Source organism: Podarcis erhardii (assembly GCF_964252035.2).
Source record: "Podarcis erhardii genome assembly, chromosome: 5".
In the NCBI taxonomy this organism is placed as follows: Eukaryota; Metazoa; Chordata; class Lepidosauria; order Squamata; family Lacertidae; genus Podarcis; species Podarcis erhardii.
In genome coordinates, this window is record NC_138509.1 from 20577249 (window position 1) to 20598714 (window position 21466).

At 43.8% G+C, this 21466-nt stretch overlaps 1 protein-coding gene across 1 annotated transcript in view; it reads right to left on the bottom strand.

Annotated features, from left to right (window-relative positions):
• Positions 1–19377, bottom strand: part of RASGEF1A (RasGEF domain family member 1A) — a 223333-nt gene extending 203956 nt beyond the window's left edge. The window contains exon 1 of the mRNA XM_081861238.1: positions 19207–19377. The gene's annotated coding sequence lies outside the window, so the exon portion shown is untranslated. The remainder of the gene's footprint in view (positions 1–19206) is intronic.
• Positions 19378–21466: the final 2089 nt, after the last annotated feature.

Here is a 21466-nt window from a genome sequence, read left to right on the forward strand (position 1 = left end):
GCTTTTTCCACTTGGCAGCTGCCTTGGACGTTTATTGAAAGTAATTAAATTAGGCACTGCTTAATGCAACTGAATATAACAAATGGCTTTCTATCATATTGAGTGCCCAGAGGTGAAGACTAGTTGGTCTAAACTGTCCTGCAAAAGGTCTTGCTTATTAGCATTGCAAATCATGTAAAATATGAGAGTACTCCTTAATAGGGATGCCATGCATATACATAATTTTTTAATCGTATTGTAAAAGTGCGTACTTGCTGTTAAGGTATAAGTTTCCTACATAGATAGTGGCATTAAGTGTATTGTTTTGGGATCTTAAATAAATATATATGGGTGCGAACATGCGGTTGTTTGAATCTGCCTTTTTGCTGATACTGCTAAGTGCTCTGAAAAAGGCAAACGCAGTGGTACCTCGGGATGCGAACAGGATCCATTCTGGAGCCATGTTTGCATCCCGAATGGAACGCAAGAAGCGACGGCGCATCTGCGCATGCACAGATCGCGTTTCGCCACTTCTGCGCATGCGCGTGACGTCATTTTGAATGTCTGTGCATGTGCGGGTGGCGAAACCCGGAAGTAATGTGCTCCGTTGCGGAGCGCAACTCGAATGCGCTCAACCCGAAGCACATTCAACTTGAGGTATGACTGTATTGGATTTTTACAAAAGGATGTACAAAATTATGCACAACACTGAATCAGACTCAGAGCTGGCGCTACCGTAAGGCACACCGAGGTGATTGCCTCAGGTGGCAGGATCTCACCGACATCCAGAAGTGGCAGATCCCACCTGTGTTATTGCTGCTGCCAAGCCCACCCACTGCCATCTCTCCTAAGCTCTCATTTCTCCTTCTGCTCCTCACTTCTCTGGTGATGTGTGTGGGGGGGAGGGGCCTGCAGTGACACCAGAATTCAGTGGGCACCTCCTGCCCCCACCCCCACCACCAGAGGAGAGATTGAGGCGCCCAGAGGCGAAGCTAGCTGCTCCAGCACCTGAAGTACATGTTGTGCACCCAGGGGCAGGGCCATGGGGGCAGGGTGAGCATCTTGGGGTGGGGTGAGCATTCCAGGGGGCGTGCCACCCATGAAGGTGAAGCGAGCCCCCCATGGTGGCCTGCTTCCTGGGCGGGGGGGGGGAGGGAGGGAGCTGCACCACTTTGCCAGCAGACTTCCTCCCTTCCCTTCTCCTTTAGACAGCTTGGGGGAGGCTTTCCCCCACCCCCAGAAAACAGCCTGGGAGGGGGGGCCACGGTGCACCACCTGCTACTCCCAAGCCTCCCCATAGATGTCAAAACAAAGAGGGAAGGGGAAAAGCCCCCGGCAAGGCGGTACAGCTCTGCCCCTTCCCCCGACGGCTTGGGGTAGGCTTGGAAGTTATGGATGGGCGCTGAATGTCACCCCCTTCAGTGATGACACCTGGGGTGGACTAACCTCCCCATCCCGACCCCTTCCTCCGCCCCTGGAAGTGGCAAGACCCTGGCTTTGGCGGTAGTGGGGGGAGGTGTCAACTTCCTGTTTTGCCTCAGGTGGTGAAATGGGACGGTCTGCCCCTGATCAGAGCTTTCTTACAATGAGAGTGCACTTTTGAGAACATGACGCACATATGCAACAAAGATTCCAATTTTAATCTTAAAAAATGAGCCTAAGTATTCCACATGTTTCATTCTCGCAGAAATCGCCTGGTTGCTGTCTGTGACTAATTTGTCCAGCTGCGATTAAGGTGGACAACTGAGAACATTTGTTTCATGTGGCAAGATGCCTGACCTACATATGAGCAATTTTAGCAAAGGACATCAGTACAGTGCAGAATTCTAGATTAGCAGAACCTGCCCTCCCCCTCCCTCCCTCCCTCTCTCTTTCGGCTTGATCAGCAGAACTTTGTATCAGTTTTTGCATCTCTGTTGACCTAATTTTGGCAAGCTTAATGCCTCCAGTGTCTAAACTATTCTCTGCCCCTAGTATACTTGTTGTGAGTAACTTTGTGTTGTGTCTTGAAAATGTAGTAACTGATATTTTGCCTCTCTTTGAAACTTACGACTCAGAGCTGGGAAAGAGCTTGATATTCTAAAGCTGATTGTGTTTATTTATATATATATATAACTGTTAAAAAAGTACTACATTGTAGAAGATAGATAAATACAGAAAAAAATATAAAACAGAAAAAATCACCTCAAATATAATGTAGAAAAAGAACACCTCAAAAATCTTGATTGACAGTTTAACTGGTTCAGAGGTTTGAAAAGAAGTCAAATTTTAAGGGGGGGGGGCTGTCAGATGCTGTACCCTCATGTAGCCTGACCAGTTTAATCAATTATGTGACATTCCAGATTTTCAAATAATATCTGCTTTTGGTGCCATTTTTCTGTTTCATAGTAGTTTCCAACAATGTAACCGTTAATTTATTTGTGGGCATTTCAGTATTGTTTACCTCAGCTAGGTCATGCAAATAACTTAAACATACCATCTTGAGTTTAGTAAAGTCATCTGACCACTTGGACTCTCCAAGAAAAAGTCATCCTGTCACATGACCAATAACTTCTATCATTTTTGATGAAAGCTCATATTATTTCCTTCTCTCTCTCTCTCTCTCTCTCTGTCTGTCTTACACACACACACACACACACACACACACACACTGGGCAGAAGTCTTCATTCAGCATCCCACACATCCAACATTTAACATTAATGTGTTACATACAGTTGGTTTTAGAAGAGCAGCTGTGATGATTTTCAACTAGTTTTCGCACAGCTACCAAGGAAAGCAAAATAGAGTCTACTTGTTAGATTTAAAATAACTGGCTCACCACCTGGACTGTTGGCTCCCAGTGGAGAATGAACAATTAGTGGTACAAATATTTGGTAAAACAAGACCTCCAACTCAGTTTCACTGGAAATCCAGGAAGAATTTGCTTGGAATTGGCTTGTGGAATGCAAGGAAGCTTGAATCTCATTTGTAGCTTAAGGCTTTTCAACAACGTGGATGTTGTGTAATTCTTTAGACCGTGAGCTGGGAAATCCATTTCACATCTGGAAGGTACAGGCACTTCAGGTTTACCTCTTCATTGTAATATGGAGATATGATTGGCCCACCTTAAAGAGACATTGTAAGGACTGCTACTGAAATAGGTAAAGTGGTTTGAGTATTTTGTTGTTGTTTAGTTGTTTAGTCGTGTCCAACTCTTCGTGACCCCATGGACCAGAGCATGCCAGGCACTTCTGTCTTCCACTGTCTCCCGCAGTTTGGTCAAACTCATGCTGGTAGCTTCGAGAACACTGTCCAGCCATCTCATCCTCTGTTGTCCCCTTCTCCTTGTGCCCTCCATCTTTCCCAACATCAGGGTCTTTTCCAGGGAGTCTTCTCTTCTCATGAGGTGGCCAAAGTATTGGAGCCTCAGCTTCATGATCTGTCCTTCCAGTGAGCAGTCAGGGCTGATCTCCTTAAGAATGGAGAGGTTTGATCTTCTTGCAGCCCATGGGACTCTCAAGAGTCTCCTCCAGCACCATAATTCAAAAGCATCAATTCTTTGTTGATCAGCCTTCTTTATGATCCAGCTCTCACTTTTGTACATCACTACTGGGAAAACCATAGCTTTAACTATACGGACCTTGATGTCTCTGTTTTTTAAGATGCTGTCTAGGTTTGTAATTGCTTTTCTCCCAAGAAGCAGGAGTCTTTTAATTTCATGACTGCTGTCACCATCTGCAGTGATCATGGAGCCCAAGAAAGTAAAATCTCTCACTGCCTCCATTTCTTCCCCTTCTATTTGCCAGGAGGTAATGGGCCCAGTGGCCATGATCTTAGTTTTTTTTTATGTTGAGCTTCAGACCATATTTTGCACCCTCCTCTTTCACCCTCGTTAAAAGGTTCTTTAATTCCTCCTCACTTTCTGCCATCAAGGTTGTGTCATCTGCATATCTGAGGTTGTTGATATTTCTTCAGGCAATCTTAATTCTGGCTTGGGATTCATCCAGCCAAGCCTTTCGCATGATGAATTGTGTATTTAGACCTATATAAATGCTAAGGATAGCTATTGGAGATTTATTTCCATGATATTAGCTTGCTCAAGATAAAGGCTTGGGGCATATGGTTAACTTGGGATACTTCCAAGCAAGTTTATTGGGTGGAACAGAGCCACTGCTCTTATCCTTCTAGCAGGTGGGTCTTTTTTGCTTTCAGAAGGGAGAAAGGGAGGGGCAAAGTGGCAGGAAGGTTGATGCAGTGCAAGCACATGGCAAGGAGCATTGGAATGGCTCCGCCAGTGCTTTTGCACTGCACTGACCTCCCAGCTGGCTGTCTTTCCTGGTAAGCAACAGCAAATCTATCTGACGGAAAACTAGTACAGAAGCTCTGTTCTACCCAGCAAGTTGCTTTCTCTTCTAAGTCTGCCAACAACAACAATAACAAAAAGGTCACCCTGTTACAATAGTTGTCACTTCCAGCTGACCTAGCAGAAACCTGGAGAAGCCAGCGGCTGTAAAACAGGCTTGTGAGAGGATCCCAGCTGTGCAAGAATGAGGGGACCCCCAGCAGATGAAGCAGTAAGGTAAATAACTAAGGAGATAGGCAAGTTAAGCAGCTCTCCAAGTTTAGCCACAGGGAGGGCAGTTAAACTCCCACACCCATAACTTTCCAAGTAAGCAAGTGCAATAAACAAAAATAGTTATGAAGGTAGAAAACCAGAAAGGTGTGTATACAGTGTATTGCACAGAGTGCCACACGAAATACTATTTACCACTGGGCAGAACATATGGGTGGGAATGAAGTGGAATGAGCTCTTGCTTCCTGGAGAGCAAGTTCCTTCCCTTGAGGCCACAGGAGCTAATCTGGAGAGACAGAGTAGCTTGTGGATGAGGCCTTCAGGAATGCAATTACAGCATCCTGCTCCCAGCATGAAGAGTTCCTCTGCTGTCATGAAGGATGCAGGTCCCGGGGAAGGAAGGTGCCAGTTTGCAAAAGAGGGAAATGAACCCTTAAAAGATGCACATTCCTTGGGGGTCAGACTGATACCCTGTTGCATTAAGGATATGCCTCCAAAGGATAGGGGCTTGCAGTCATGGACGATTCAATAAACACAGAGACCTGGGCTCCTGGCAGGCATATGAACCACTTGATAAACTGTTATTTTGGTGTGAAGGCTGTGGATGTCACACTTCATCTAGATTCAGATAGGTAGCCGTGTTGGTCTGCCATAGTCAAAACAAAAAAATTCCTTCCAGTAGCACCTTAAAGACCAACTAAGTCAGTTCTTGGTATGAGCTTTCGTGTGCATGCACACTTCTTCAGATACTTCAGGTATCTGAAGAAGTGTGCATGCACACGAAAGCTCATACCAAGAACTGACTTAGTTGGTCTTTAAGGTGCTACTGGAAGGAATTTTTTTGTTTCATCTAGATTGACTGCTAGATTGTGCTGTCGGGAGAGTCAGCTGTCTAGATGAATGTAGGAAATGTAGTTGCACAGTTTTGGAAGCATAATGTAGGTTGCTGGTTAGAAAACTGAAATCCAGGACTTTTAAGGTAGTTTTCTCAGAGCTGCTACTTGTTCCAAGTCCAGGGCCAGCTAGACAGTGCAAATAAGATCTCAGTCTTGGGAAGAGATGTCTGTATTTATGAGATACTAGGAACCATTTTGGGACAAGACAGGCCCATACAGTGCAGTTTCAACTGCAGAATACTTAGTTCTGCCACAATGACAAGAGAAAACAATTTTGGCACTGTGTTCTTCAATCATCCCTCTGCAGGCACGAGCCTTCAGACACATTAGTTATCCAAGGGTGAAAGTTTGTGTGAGTGCCGTAGTTCAATTGCTCCATTCATGTTGGATTTGCTCTGTCCTGAGACAGAGTTGTGTCACCCAAACACTTCTCCGTAGCAAAACTGACATGCAAATCACTTCCTATTCAAATGTGACATTGGCATGGATCTTAAGACCCCCTGAAGCAATTATTAGCTGGTGGCAATCTTGCAAACTTTTACTTACGCTTGCCCAATGTTTCACTCATGGGGCAAAGGAAATTGTTCGCAGAAATAGTGTGTGTGAGAGAGATTCAGCACTTCAATGCTCCATCTTTTTTTGGACTAAGGCACACTTTAGCTCATGCGCTTATCATGCTATGTATCAATACATAGCTTCATATTTAGTGCTACAGATCAAGCAATTGAGTAAAATGTGCTTTGCTCTGCACATTATTTCTTTATTTACTCTTTTTCTCTTAGCTCTCCTTTTTGCCCTCACACTAAGAACACAAGAAGAGCCCCTTGGGATTGGACCAGAAGCCCATATAACCCAGCATCCCATTCCCAAATTGGGCAAACAAGGCATATTCTTTCTTCTCCTCTGCTTCCCAAATCAGTTCTTCTCTTGTGATCATTTTGGGATAAATCAATGGGAAAAGAAATGCTGCAGATTGTGGGATACAGTGGCAAGGAAGACAGAGAAAGAAACAGGTCTTGCCCCCTCCCCCTCCCCAGCCATGAACTGTAAATCCTTCAACAGGGTTTCACTTGGGTATTATCCTCTTTGGGTCCCTCTGTTTCATAAGACAGCTTTTCATTTGCAGAGTCCTGTACAGTGTGCAGGCGTCGTATGAGGCCCCAGGGAACCTCACACACTCTTCCTGGGAAGATGGTTCTGAAAGCAGATTTTTAAATTTACATTTGGAGGAGTAGCATGCCAAAGCTTTTGCTTAAGGTGAAAGCTTAAAGGTATATATACACCCCCAAGTTACTGTGTTGGTGCACCTTTTTATAAAGAAGAATAAATGGTAAGTCAGTCAAATAATTGCACGTTAATGATGCAGGCAGGAATTCCTGGTTTATTTTATTACAGAAGATGGTGGTAGCATAGAACATTGAGTCTCAGTGCCTCTGTAAGTCACTGATTTAAAGTAACTCATAACTTTCTCAACAAATACATTTTGGGTTGCGATTTTCCATGCTTGGCTAGGGCGAATGAATTGGAAAGCCTGAGCAAAATCAATTTCACTGTGTTAAGGTCCAGAGCATAGAGTGCTCTTCACACACACACACACACACACACACAGAGAGAGAGAGAGAGAGAGAGAGAGACCCTGTGTGTGTTCTGATCAGAAACTGTAATTCATAACTCTTAAGTTCTGAATATATATATGGAATGCATCGTGCTTTAAAAAAATCAGTATTTTTTGTTCATTTGAATATCAAACTTAATCAGCTTTAAAATCCATTTATTCTACACTTCACAAGATTTCAAAAGAATAGAACAGTAGTGAAGACAAATAATTGACAATTAAGTAATGAAAAGCAAAGTGTGATTGTAATAGTAGGAGAAGATAATGTGAGACAATGCAGAGAACCTGAACAAAAGCCACAAAGACATGGATAACGTTAGTGGGTGGGAGATGGTTCAGAGAAAGGTAAGTGATGCTCTTATGATGAAATTTCAAAGTAGAATGAATCCTTTTAATTAACTTTCTTTAAATGAATTGATTTCCCTTCTTTCTGGTTAATTTGCTAGTTTTACATTTGCAGTCATTCTAGTGGGGGAGCTTTTTTATTTCCGTTTTTAAAGATACTGTTTAATGTGTGCTGTGTCATCGTTTCTACAGAATCCAAATAGGCAAATTCCGCAAACCTGGATGCTGCCAGGCTAAAATGAAAGAGGGAGGGTGCTGAGAGTTGGAGAAGCATAGTGGCTACGTTGACTGAAAGCTGGGAAGTGCCTGATACACACCTCCCTGTGGTCACGAACGCATTCTCACAAAGGTGCGAAACAATTTGAGCACCCCTGGAAAGTGTTGTACAAATGAGGATCATCACTTGATTGGCTAGTGGAATTATTACAAAATGGAAGCTGGAACTGAGACGGCAGTTCTTCATCAAATTCTGCTCCAAAAGTTCTGGTGCAGAAGCAGCCTGCCTGCTGTGGCAGAGCCACAATTCTAACTTCCCAGCAGTAGCAGCGTGACTGCCACTTACCAAGAGTGGGAGGGGCAAGGCATCGGTTGGAGAAGTTGAAGTTATGCAGATACGTTGGCAGGAGTGTTGGATCGGCTCTGCCCATGCATGCACTGCTGCCAGAGGACTAATGTTACGAAAAAGCCACTTCTTCTCTAGTGTATTTCTTTGCTGTTTACCCTAGGCTTCACTGGGAGCAGTGGAGAACCTTGGGGTCTCACATTTCAATGGCACCCTGTGCAAAGCCAAAATTCAACACCCCTCCGACCTCTTGCACTCCATTCTAAATCATAGTAGCTGTGTTCCCTGTGGTGCCCCCGAGACTCTGCAACCAGTGTGACCAAACTGGGTTGTGCTCCCCTCAATCTGCCTCTGCTGGGAGGAAATGTGGAGTCAAAAATTTGTAAATAAAAGGTGGGCATCTTGAAGTTTGCCATGCTTTTGGCAAATCCTGACTCTGGGATTTCATTTGCCACATTATACAGCTGTGCGGTTACCTTCTTTCATTAGTTCAACCCTAACCAGCTTCCTCGTACACCCTGGCCGGAAGCAAGTGTCCCACTTGAACATCCTGGGGCACATGCCTCCTCACAGTCTGGAGTACCTGAGTGAGCAGAGAAAGGAGGGAGTGATGACTTCTGAGCCCATCAAGTTCCTTGCCTGCCCCTCTCAGAGTTCTGTCTTGAGGTCAGATGATACTTGGGCGTTAGAGACCCGTTTTGTTCTAGCATTTCTGGTCAACAAAGGAACAACAACACATGATAACACCGGTGCTTTAATGATCAACATCCAGGAATAGAGTGGCTCCTGAAAAGGAAGCACATGGGTGGGATTGCCAGCCAATCATCCTGGCAGGCCTCCCATGTCTTGGACACGTGTCTTGATAGGCAACAGTTGCAGTGTTGCTCATGGGTTCATCTCCGTGGTGGGAACCTCTTCAACTGTTGCACAGTGGTTGTGAAGCTTGCAAGGATGGTGGAGCTGGCCTGGAGCCAAGTAGGTTACCAACCTCATGGAGGAACAGCTGGGGTCATCCTGGTCACTCCTGCTGGTAGTAGGAGAGGTCTCTCTCCTGACTAGAATAGAATAGACCATGAGGTGGATCCTGTACCTGTGAGAAATCGACCTATGAAGAGCCAGGACAGACAGAGTGTATGAAATAAGCAGCAGCCTGGAGCTTTTTGCTTTTTTTAAGTTTATGCAGCATTTCCATATAAATTAAACTCCCGAGTGGTAGTAAATATTAGGAACAGAAGAAGACATTGAGCCATATGAGTGCTTTAGTCAGTTCTCACGCCTCAGCCTCACTTGGAGGGAAAGGGACCTGACAGTGAACCTTCTCCCCATTTGGGGGATGTCAGGGAACTGCCATCGGAGCCAGAGGAGGAGAGAGGGCTCCAGAGGGATGGCGGAGAGGGTCCCAGCAGGAAGAGGGACAGCCCATCTGCTGGGGAAGGAAATCAGCGCAACACCAGTGGAGAAGGGGGGCAGAGGGGGGAATCGGTGAGGGGGCTCCAGGACTCCTCAATGGAGACCAGTGGGGAGAGCACGGGTCCTCCGCTGCCCACACCCTCTCTGCGCAGAATACTTCCGCGCAGGGAGAGTAGGCGGAGACTTGGCGTCAAAGAACTTCTTTGCTGGAAGAAGTTCAAGAAACGCCCACTGACGGATTCTGCCAGCGATTGAGACAGCCATGGATGGGTGGCTGTCCGGACAGAAAGGGTTCACCCAGGTAACTCAGCCAGGTGTGGCGACGACTTATGCATGAGCAACCCCCTAGAACCATTACAGGGAAGGTAGCAAAATACTGTGCATTAGGTAATAGCTTGTTTTGCTGCATGCATCCAGACTGTGATTCTGCACGCTCATAACTATTTGACCAGCAGTGGCAGAGGTTGGAATAGAGGCGACCAGTTCAGTTCGGTCCCACTGGGCACAGAGCCTAGAGGGTGCCACAACTATGATATAGAATGGAAGACGAGAGGTGGAGGGTACTGAATTTTGGTGTCTCACAGGGCACTGCTGAAATTTGAGACCCCAAGGTCCACCATTGGTTGGAAAGAGGTATATAGCAACCGTCAACAAAGAACCACAGAGATAGAACCTGTGTGTGGCATACACTACTGCACACTGTTCGGAGTGGTGGTGTGCTTTCACAATATACCATAGTGCAGACTAGGGATTGAAGGAGCTGTAAGTTTTGGTTCCCTCAGTTTCTCATTTTCCCAATCATCAATTCACTTATTCACTTATCCACATTTCTGCAGCAAGTCGTGCTTTAAACAGCAATAGCAAAACAAACAAACCATCAGCAAGTTTAGTGTGGATTTCTCCTAAACAAGCTTTGTATTCAGTTATGACTCAGGCACACATTTTTGCAAGCAGCTTCTCCTCCTATCATGCTTTTTTTTTTTTCATGTAACTTCCACCAATATGTATTTATTTCCATGCATACTTCTATGTACTGTATGCATTTTTGTAAACACTGGTTGGAGAACTCCTTTGCAAAATTCAGATATGGACAAATTTGGAAAGATGCCTGTTTCAGTTCTCATATATCCCCCCCCCCCGAAAGCGCAAAATTGATAGGTTTGCCTTTGAATACAAACTGAATCAAATTTCTCCTCCATCCCTAGTTCAGACAAAACATGATTTTCACATGTAACAAAGGAGGTGGGAAATAAACCAATTGCAGCAGTAAACTACATTACAGAATATGCCCCTTTGTCCATTGTTTACCTCTGTATGGTGCTCTGTCCTGGTGTTGCCTGTTGGTGGAGTGGGTTTCGGGTTGTTGTGTTCTGGGTCCTGAGGCAAGATACCTGTCAGAGTTCTAAGCAGAAAAGTTTTAGCAATGTGCTCAAGTTCCCCTGTGTCTACCCAAGACAGGCTGTTTGTGCAAAGTTCTTTCTTTGTGTGCAAAATGACTTTTCTCCATAGTTTCCCATCGGCCCCTGTGAACTCTGATTGAATTTGACATGAGGCCAGAGAGAGAGAGAGAGAGATCCATACTATGTGCTCTGTCATCTGCGTTATGTACCTATCCGGCTGTGTTTGTGGTTATACAGGTGGTGGTCTCTTGTGTTTTCTTGATGGAGGATCTCCTCTGATGTCACAGTGGCCCCTTAACTATGTCACCATCCTTCTGTTTGACATTGGCTTACCTGTGCTGAGGAAAGGACTTTGAAATGTTGAGATGTCTAAGGTCTGTGGGCAACCAATCACAGAATTGTAGAGTTGGAAGGGACCCTGAGGATCATGTAGTCCAAGGTTTCCCAAACTTAAGTCTCCAACAGTTTTTGAACTACAATTCCCACCATCCCTGACCACTGGTCTTGTAGCTAGGGATGATGGGAGTTGTAGTCCAGCAACAGCTGGAGACCCAAGTTTGGGAAACTCTGACCTAGTCCAACCCCTTACAATGTGGGAATATGCAGCTGTCAAACCCTCTTGTCTGTGCCAGGATCCTGTGGGCTTTTGAATGGCACATGAATGATGCCATATTTGTTAAACAATCTCAGAGTGAATTAGGCTCACTTTATACATATGTCTGGCAAGGCCATATTGCGGTCTTATTGTCCACAGCTCTTCTGAGACAAATGGAGCTGAAGAGTGGCATGAAATGGAGATACAGAGATGTCAAAGTTAACTTTAGAATTCAGAGCCAAAGTGGGGAAGAACATTTCTGGTAGCATTGAAAAGATGACTTTAGTGATTGACACGAAAGGCTCAGCAGTATTTGCCAATTCAGGAAGCACTTCCCTCACTCTGAATTGCCTTCAGCCATCCTTAGCAATATCATCACATAGCCAAAGCTGATTTACACAGAGTTGTGACATCATTTTCTTTCACTGCATAACTGGTGGTTTCCACATGATTTCTAAATGCTGTTGGATTTCTCTTTTTGGATCATAAAATTGTCCTCTGTTTCACCTAGATACTTCTTGGATGATGGATGCTTAAGCTATATTTGCTACCCAACAGATGCTTGATTAATAAAGCACCCTTGAGAAAGACCCTTGCTAATAATTAAAAGGAATGTGTGATGGATGCTAGATACTATTTGCATATTTGCTTGATGAACATAATCTCTGTACTTGTCCAAGATCAGATTTAATTCAATTACAATTGTACTGTTTGGTGCATCTTCAATCAGAGCGGAGGACAAATTGAGGGGGAAGTTTATAAACTCTTTGGAATTTATTCATCTTCCTATGTAAATTATTCAAAATTTTAAGCTGTGCCTTCTTGGATAATAGCTGAATGTAGAGAACCAGGGGTTTAGAATTCTGAACATATTTAGCTTAACTTCTAAGAAGTGAACAAATACAATGTTTTAGAATGCAATGATGTTTCTGAGATTTGTCACAAGGGAGCACAAAGAAGGAGTGCTTCAACTGTTATGAGTTTTGGATTATTCCTTTTGCTTCATTTTCTCAGTTCAAGATTATGCACCAAATACTAGAGAAAATGGAATGGATATACAACCAATAGCACACCGTCATCTTTCACTAAATTAAATAGTATTGGCCAATTTGGGGAAGGAATGGAGGCATACTGAATACAGAACTGATAGTTCTCGATATTAACAAATTGGAAGGAAGGGTCTGAAATGGCTGCATACTTCCTTTGCGGTGAGCGGTGGTTGCTGCCCAATGCAGCGCCTCCTCCATCAGCCCAGATGCGACACCTCACTTTGTCTGTGTGCCTCCACCTCAGCTGCCATGGAGGCTCATCAGTTCCTGCCAAACCTGTTTTCAAATTGGGCCAATCTGTGGCAGCCTGGGAGGCGTGGCTGGGCGTGCAGACCTGAGTCAGGCAGGCTTCACTCAGGTCTGCCCGCCTGCTATATATCCTGGCCAAACAGGAGCGTCAACCACCCTTTCCCTCCCTACTTTAATTTCTTAATTTCTTGCTGCTTTAACCATTTTTTTTCTTTTCAGCTAGAAGGGCTTTGCTTTGGTCTGGTGACGGTTGCCGTATTCGGGGCTGGGAAGGATTTAGCAAGGGGAAGGCAAGGGCTACCACAAATGTGTGGATTTACTGTTTGCTGTTTAATTACTACATTGACATCACATAATTAGTAATTGCACAGCTATTTACTGGAACACACAAACATTTTATGTATACTTCTAAAACTATGACTTGGCAGGGTTGGGGATTAAAAGCCAACAGTGCAATCCTATACATGCCTACTCAGAAGTAAGCCCCATTCAGGGTCAATGGGTTTATCCCCAAGTAAACTGTAGCTTGAGTTTCTTTAGGCTTTTCTAGTAGGGAACATCCTCCAAAAACCAAGTCCTAAACTATTTTAGCTGTCAGTTTCTGTATTTGTAATTCCATAAGATGTTTCTAAGCTGCACCAACCAAAACTCAGTTGCATTCCTAATGTAAGCCACATCACGGATTTCTTTGGTGAGATTAAGCCACTTTCTGTCTTTATTTCCAACCTTTCTCCTACTATATCCTACAAATGAGCTCCACTCCCCCTTTTTACTTTAGGACACATATCTGACATTATTACAGTGGTACCTCAGGTTACAAACACCTCGGGTTACAAACACTTCAGGTTACAGACTCCGCTAACCTGGAAGTAGTACCTTTACCTCAGGATGAGAACAGAAATCGCACGGCGGCAGCTGGAGGCCCCATTAGCTAAAGTGGTACCTCAGGTTAAGAACAGTTTCAGGTTAAGAACGGACCTCCAGAACGAATTAAGTTTGTAAACAGAGGTACCACTGTACTGAGTTTTCCATCATGACCCAAAGATCTCTTTTTCTGGTAGGCAGAGCAGTGGTGTAGTGCGAGTTGCCAGTGGCCGTGGCTGCGCAGAGGGGTGGGAGGGAGGGAGGGAAACGGACACAGTACGCATGTACATTCAACTGCCTCTCTGCTGCCTTGCCCCCACCCCCACCCCGACCACCAGCTGGGAAGCCCAGTCAATAATGCATCCCCACCTGTACTGCCCTGCCAGCCACTTCTGCATTTAAGTACCTGGCTAAGCTTCATACTTTGCCAAATCGCTTCCTGCTACTTGGGGAAGGGCCGTAGCTCAGTGGTAGAGCATCTGCCTTGCAAGCAGGAGGTCCTGGGTTCAATCCCCGGTATCTCCAGGTAGGGTTGGGAGAGACTGCTATCTGCTGCTGTTTGCTACTGCTCGGGGGGGGGGTTTCCCCATTTCATTTCACTTTTAATTTTAATTTGTGTACTGCCTTTCTATACTACTATACACAAGGTGGTTGACAGCAACAAAATATGCAACAAAGGACATGCTTCTTACAATAATCTGATCCAATACAAAAAGTCATAATAAAACGTAACTTTGAAATGGAACAACTTATATCGGATAAAGTAATATTCAAGAATCTATTAGGATATAATAGTACACAATAAAAGTTAACTCTCAAAACATCAGCAAATAATAAACAGAAATACTCTCTTAACAATTGCAATAAAGAATTACTAAACTATGATCAATAAAAATAGCTGCAAGTCTCAATGCATAGAAGACTGCAATATATGCAAAGCCATGTAAAAGGATCAATTTGAGAAACAAGACACACAATTTATAAGATGATGATGATGATGATGATGATGATGATGATGATGATGATGATTTAAAATCCCTGCTTCTGCTGTTCTTAAAGTCATGGCCTGGGAGAGGCTAATTGCTCAGACCTCATGCAGCACTCAGATTGGCTGGAATGGGACAGTCCCCCTCTGTCGTCAGGAGTAATGAGTATTGTAGAGGCAGGTTGCTTCTGGTTCTATCTCTCAAACTTTCTTGCACTGTTTTTCTAGTTCTACAGTTCCTCTCTTTCCAGCCACTACTTTTACCTTATTTACCAAGGTGAGTGAGGAGAAAAATGACCATTGTGTGGGAGAATGGAGCCCTTCGCAAGTCTCTTGCAAAGAGAAGCTCTTCTTTTACATACCCTTCTCAAAATGTTTCTCGATGCATAATATCAATAAGATTTGATAACAACAGTTTATCCATCTTGACAAAGAGAAAACAAATCCTCCAGTTCGGTAGCACTTAAGGCTAGATGCTATGCTATCTCTAGTTGGAAGTAATAGCTGCCATTGTCTCTTTTTGTTATGGATCTATCACCCGCAGAGTGTAACAGTACAACCCTATGCATGTCTGCTCAGAACTAACTCCCATTGAGTTCAATGGGACTTGCTTGCACGGTAATTGAATAGGATTGCTGCCTTAGCATGGTAGGTTTTTTTTTTCTAGGGTTCATCTCCTTGGGAACAGGGCAACACAAACATAGGATTGCACGAGTGATGTCTTATTGGAACATGATTTCTTCCCTTGGTTGCCAAGTTACAAATGAACTGTTATCTCATTGAATCACATACATTTCAATAGACCCTGTTTTTCCAGCTAAAGAGAAGCACGGGGAGAACAGCTGATAGCACACAGATAAGTATCAAACTCATTTATGAATGGGTTTTATATTGTATTCACTGGCAAACAGGATCAGACACTGCCATTTACACTGAAGACTTGTTCAAACCATCAAAATGGAACTGAAGCAATTGATGGAACTCTTGCAAGCTATAATTTGCTCCCCACTTTTTTTTTAAGGACAAAAATAAAACAAAACCAACCAGCCTAGATATTAATAGGTGCTTCAGAGCAACGCATCATCAAACTGTAATCTTCCTTGTCAAACTAAACCTCTGCATGCACATTTCTTATTGATCCTGTTGAATATGGAAAATAGTGATGGCAATTGGAGGTGTGACATTTATCAGATGAATGCTCCAAATGACAAAACACAGTTATGAACCAATACTTTCACCGTGGGAGGGGAAAATACAGAACAGGAAACTCAAATTTGGAGAATGTTCTGAGTGCAATGCTGTTACAGCTATGTGGGTCTCTTTCTAGTCAGTGCCTCGATAGGAGACTTGCAGGGAGCCATGTCAAAACTGTTGGGAGCTTCCTAAACTGACAGCAGGAGATATATAAATATGAAATAAACAGCTGCTTTTCTCTAAAACATCTACAGTTACTACATAAGTCCTTTCTTCTGTAGCGTGTATTGCCTATAAATCCTATTTCTGGGCTTCTCTGAGATATCCTGTTGGATACTGTGGGCAGCAAGATGCTGGATTAATTGAAACCTTGGCAAGCCCATTTTTAAACCTCTGTGACTAGGGGTCTGCATGTTCATTTAAGGCCTAAGTTCTGGTCTCATCTGGAAGGATGAATGATCCTTATGTAGGATCACTTACCCTATGTAATTAGGATGCATATGCTTTTTGTGTTTTTTCTTGGCAATCAACTTCACATCACTGGCTGCTATGGGTATCAGCAAGGGAACACACAATGTAATGAGAGCACAACATGGAATGAAGTATCCTGCATAGCAAAGGCAGTAGAGAGAACTTGATGCAGGCATGCTGCTTTCTGTTGCAGCCCATGTTTCTCATAAGACCATTCACCCTTCTTGGCGGGTGCTGCTGTGGGCCACTGTTCCCTCTGCGATCAGATGGGGGAGGCCCCTTGAGCTGCTTTCCAAGCAGCAAAGGAGGTCCCTGGGCCAAGCTTGCTGCCTGGGAAGAGGATCCAGCTCACTCAATTGGCCAATCGCAAGGGAACAAAGGAGGTGGTTATGGGCCACTCCCCAGGCATTTAAGGAGGACCTATGGTTTGCCTTGGCAGCCAATGTATCTGCCACTCCTGGGATCTCTTCGTTAGATTGTCAGTCTTGTCATTGGACCTTGACACAAACACTAGATGTCATGTCTAGCTATCCATGGAATTTGGGCGGTACATAGGGTGGGGGTGCAACATGTACTTCTGTCTTAGCACTGAATCTACTAGACAAGACTGAAGCAATGTGCTTGGGAGAAGATGGAGAGGGAATGCCACATGCTGCTGGTTTGGTTTCAGCTGTCCCTGCTCACTCAGGTCTCCAGCCTTGGGGCTCTCCTGGACGCATTCCTCTGCCTAGAACCCCAGGTTTCTGCAGGGGACAAGCAAGTATTTCCCTGATGTAATCTGGTTATGGAGATTATGCCTCTTTTTATAAGAATTTATTATAACCTTGAAACTATAGACTACTATAATATACTCCATGTGTTTTTTGTTCTTGAGGACTTCAGGAGATCCTTCATCCACTTTGAAGTTCTGCGGTGTCTCTTTTAACAAGGTTGGATTTTTTTTAAATAAAATACCAGAAACCTCTCCTCTGGCTTCCTGCAGCCTAGTGGGCACACTTCAATTCCTAGTATTCACACCTAGAGCTCTAAGAATATTGGGTATAATATCATGAAGAGACTGCCTCATCCCTGATAACCCATTGTAATGCCAGTGGTCAATAGAGAATGTACTGTTGGGAATAGAGTCTGCACGACATGCTAGCATGCAAGCTTTCTTTTTGATTGTTCTGTAAATTGTAGAATTTTCTTTCCTTGGGGTGTCACCCCAGCCTGGAATACTTTCTTGAAAGTTTTAGAAAATTTAAAAAAACAAAGAAAAACAATGCTGGCTTGGGTGGATGGAGCAAGGCAAGTTAGAGTCGAGCATGAGATCTATTATAGCACATTTTCATTACATGTTTAAGTGCAGATGGCTTAACTACTATTAGCCACTATGAGACTATGAAATAAGGTGGGCTTCACATTTAAAAGATTTTGAGGTAGATGTAATTAAACTTCTTGAATAGCAATATCATTTTCTAGGAACACACAAAGCATTGGATCATTAAAAAAATAAGCACAGTTTAAGCAATTAAATATAAAGCGTTACAGATGAGTTTCAGTCGCAGTGTTTATGAGTCTTCTCTAGGACTCAGAAGTGTGGGTGTGTTGCTATGCCTGCAGGCACAGGGGATGTGTTACTGCCATCTTTACCCCTAGTGAAGGATGCAACTGTTCAGATCAGAAATGCACTCAATAAAGCAGCAATCAGCAGGTTTACTTGCTACACCAATAACCACATTTAGGCACCACAGCTTTTCATGTACCAGTTCATGCAGAAATAGTGGAAACAATCAGCATAATAAACTGTGGCCAATCTCTACACACAACCCCACAGCATTAGTTATTGCATGAGCAGCCTCTTGTCTGACCCTTTAATTGCATAAAAGCCATCAACTCATTACAAAGTATTTCCCATCCATAGTGGGTCCAGGTGAACCAAGCGCGATGTAAAGGACAAACAATAAAACACTTCCATTTACAGCACACAAAATTAAACCCAGCGGAGAAAAGAGCACTGCATGCATTATTATTACAGTTAGAGAAAGTTACTTGGTGCTTTTAGTCCGAAACAGACATCAAGGAGCACAGCTCATAAAGATTGTTTGAGGTCCCTGCTCAGCTTCTCTTCCATGTATTAAATGCACTTCAGGAAAGGTTTATTTAAGGGAACCACTTCCGAGATAAACTGGCTGGTTCCTAGAACATTAGCTCGACAGAGAGCGCACACAAGCAAGATGGATATTTCAATTAGAAATCAAAGATAAAATGCAAGCAGTAGCATTAGGGCTAGACACCAGATTCAGACAACTAATAGAAGAAAACTGTACCCAGGAACATAAAATGGTTCCCTATGGCTCAAAGCAATGAGTTGCAAGCTATCCACACAAATGTCAGGGTGCCCCCACATGCACGTTTGTGGGTTTCGTTTATCAAAACATAGTGCCAGGCTTTTTATCAGTATCAGCACAGCACAGAACAGTTGATAGTCCCTGGGTGGGCTTTTTTCAGATGGCTTGAGTGAGTGCTGTGGCTTTCAAAACACTCAGCATAAATTAAGGAGATGTATTTATGCCTGGGAGGCTCTGAATTGCTAGGGATATCTTGGGGGGGTGGGGTGGGCAATGGATAGAGCAAAGTGCTTCTTTGAACTACGAAACCTGAGCTCAATTTTGCAAGTGAGGAAAGCTGCAAGGCTGCCTTTCTAATAGACCCCTGGTCTTCCCTAAAATTGATCCCTGTGGTACCTCCTGAGAGGAGAGTTTAGGAATGTTGAGCATCTTTTTATATCTTGCCGGAGCTTGGGAGCAATGCCCTCATTAAGGAAAGTTGCACTTGAGAAAGAAAAGCAATCTATGTGGCTGGCTTCAATCTGTCTGTTGTGATCAAGGACTACAGCTCTAGAACAGCACCCCAGAGGCTAAGACCAGGAAGGAATTACTAGTGACATGCCATGCCAGGTGTAGAGTACCAGTGTCAGCCATCCATCAAAGCTTCAGAGGTGTATTGCTTTAATATATCTAGAAAGAGAGAAAGAGAGAAGCAATCTTCCAGCCTTACCTTGATCTGGTCCAGTGTAGCTTTTTGGCTGTGCTCCGTCCACTACAAGAAAGAGAGGGATTAATGCCAATTCCCTGTGAGTCATCCTAAATGACAGAGTAGGTTCACTCTTTGCTCAGGCTGCTTGCTGCCTCCGCTATGTGACAGCTGCCGGCTGGCTTTGGAACAAGAGTGTCCCATTCTGCAGCTTACTGCAGGGGGAGTGTTAGGTGGATACGCGCAGGCAGCAAGAGAAAGCAGAAAAGCAGGAGGGTGTGGGAGAAAGCGAGAGCAAAGAGACTGAAATAGGAATATACCATCTGAGTAGGCATTGCCTCTGTCTCCCTGCCTCCTCGTGTTGGATGGTTTTAAAAGTTTCTTTTCAATAATGAGGCATGGATGCTTTTAAAGAACTTTAAGAATTGCCTATATCTTGCATTGCCATCCCAAAGAACTATTTTGAGATCACAGCTTCTCTGAACAGTTTGCTTGTTGAGAAATGTTTTAGCTGCTGCTGGTACAATACAGGATAATGTTTTCCTAGGTTGTGACTGGCTTGGGTGTTCATTTGACGAATCCATGGCCCCACTGTGGCAGTGTAGAAAGAGTCTTGAGTCAAAGAGACCAGGATTCAAGTGAGCGGTGTGCCGGATATTCACTGGTTTTGATATCTTCTTTGAAATGGTCATATTTTGCAGCTGAATTAATTCCTGAGTGGGGAAGGAGTGAAAGTAACCTTGCTGGCTTTGTTTATGAGTGCCTGTGTGACATCACATCGTACGCGCCATTGTGATGTGGCTGACAGACTCCTCCGGGTTGCCATAGGCAATCAGATTAAATGGCAGCGAGGGCAAAGGAGCAGAGGAACAAAGTAGGCTGCCAAACCACAAGCAGCCAGGAGGACAAAAAGGTGCCAGGCTGCATCAAAGCAACAGGAAGAGGTTTGCAACAAGTATCTGAAATTGCCACAAACGGGAGGGGCTTTCAGGCATTCACAAGAACAAACCACTTCAATTCAAATCTCCCGAGCTCCAAGGAAACTGGCTGGCTTGCCTCAGACAAGTCAGTGTTGCTTAGCATCATCTACCTCAGAGGGTGGTTTGAGGATAAAAATAAGTAAATTCCATGTATGGTGCCCTGAGTAGGATTCAACACTGCTTGATAAATGTAGGGCCCCCTGCAGAGGGGACCACAAAAAACTGTTGGGCTTTCTAGCTATTCTTTGGGTAGGCCCCAAGGCAATTCTGTTCGGTTCCCAAATATCAGATGTAATAGAAAAATAAATAATAATAATAATAATAATAATAATAATAATAATAATAATAATAAATGGAAGGTTCATCCTGACAAGATGGAGAGCCTGTGAATAGAGAGTATTGAACAAATTCTGGGTGGAGTTGCACTCTGCCTGATGAAACAGGTTCAAAATGTAGCTATGCTCTTTACTCTAACCATGGCTTAACAGGCTAAACCAGGGCTTCTTTGCCCAAGCTGGAGCCTCTCCTGAACAGAGGTAACCTGTCCGTGGTTATCTATACTCTACTAACAACCTGTCTGGATTTCTGCAATGTTCTGTACACAGGGTTACCTCTGAAAATGGTTTGGAAGCTTTGGCTGCTGTAAAATGTATCCACCAGAGTGTTGACTGGCAGTGATATCTCATCAGTCTTAGAAAAACTTTATGGGCTCCATTTTTTGCTTCTGGACCTAATTCAAATGGCTGGTGTTCACCTCTAAGGCCATAAATGGTTTGGAAACTTGAAAGAGTGCTGTTTTCCATGCCAATTTATCTGTACACTACGGTAGTAAGCCGATGATTTATTGCTCAGAGCTGAGATTAGTTGTAACACTATCCCCCCTCCCCCCGTAGTGGTACCTTAGCTACAGAATGCCCTCTTCAGCAAGCTATACCTGGTGCCACCTTTGCTCACTTTTAGGCACCAGACAAAAAACACTTTTAAAAAAATGTAAGTAGTATACTACCCTCCAACATTCCTTAGATGGAAAAAGGGACATTTCCTACTCCTCTTCACTGATCCTCCTCAACCCACCATTTTTGGTCCCGTCCCCCTCGCAGAACATTTCTGCCACCACTACACCAACGGGACAGAACACAAAAATCCTGAACAGTCCTGATGAAACCTCTTAATCCTGATTTTTATTTTATTTATTTCACAAAAAGAAAAACACACACCAATCAATAAATCTTAGAAAGGGGCAAGATTAGACATGGATACACATGGATGTTTAGGGGAGTTTTTAATGTTTGAAGTTTTATTCT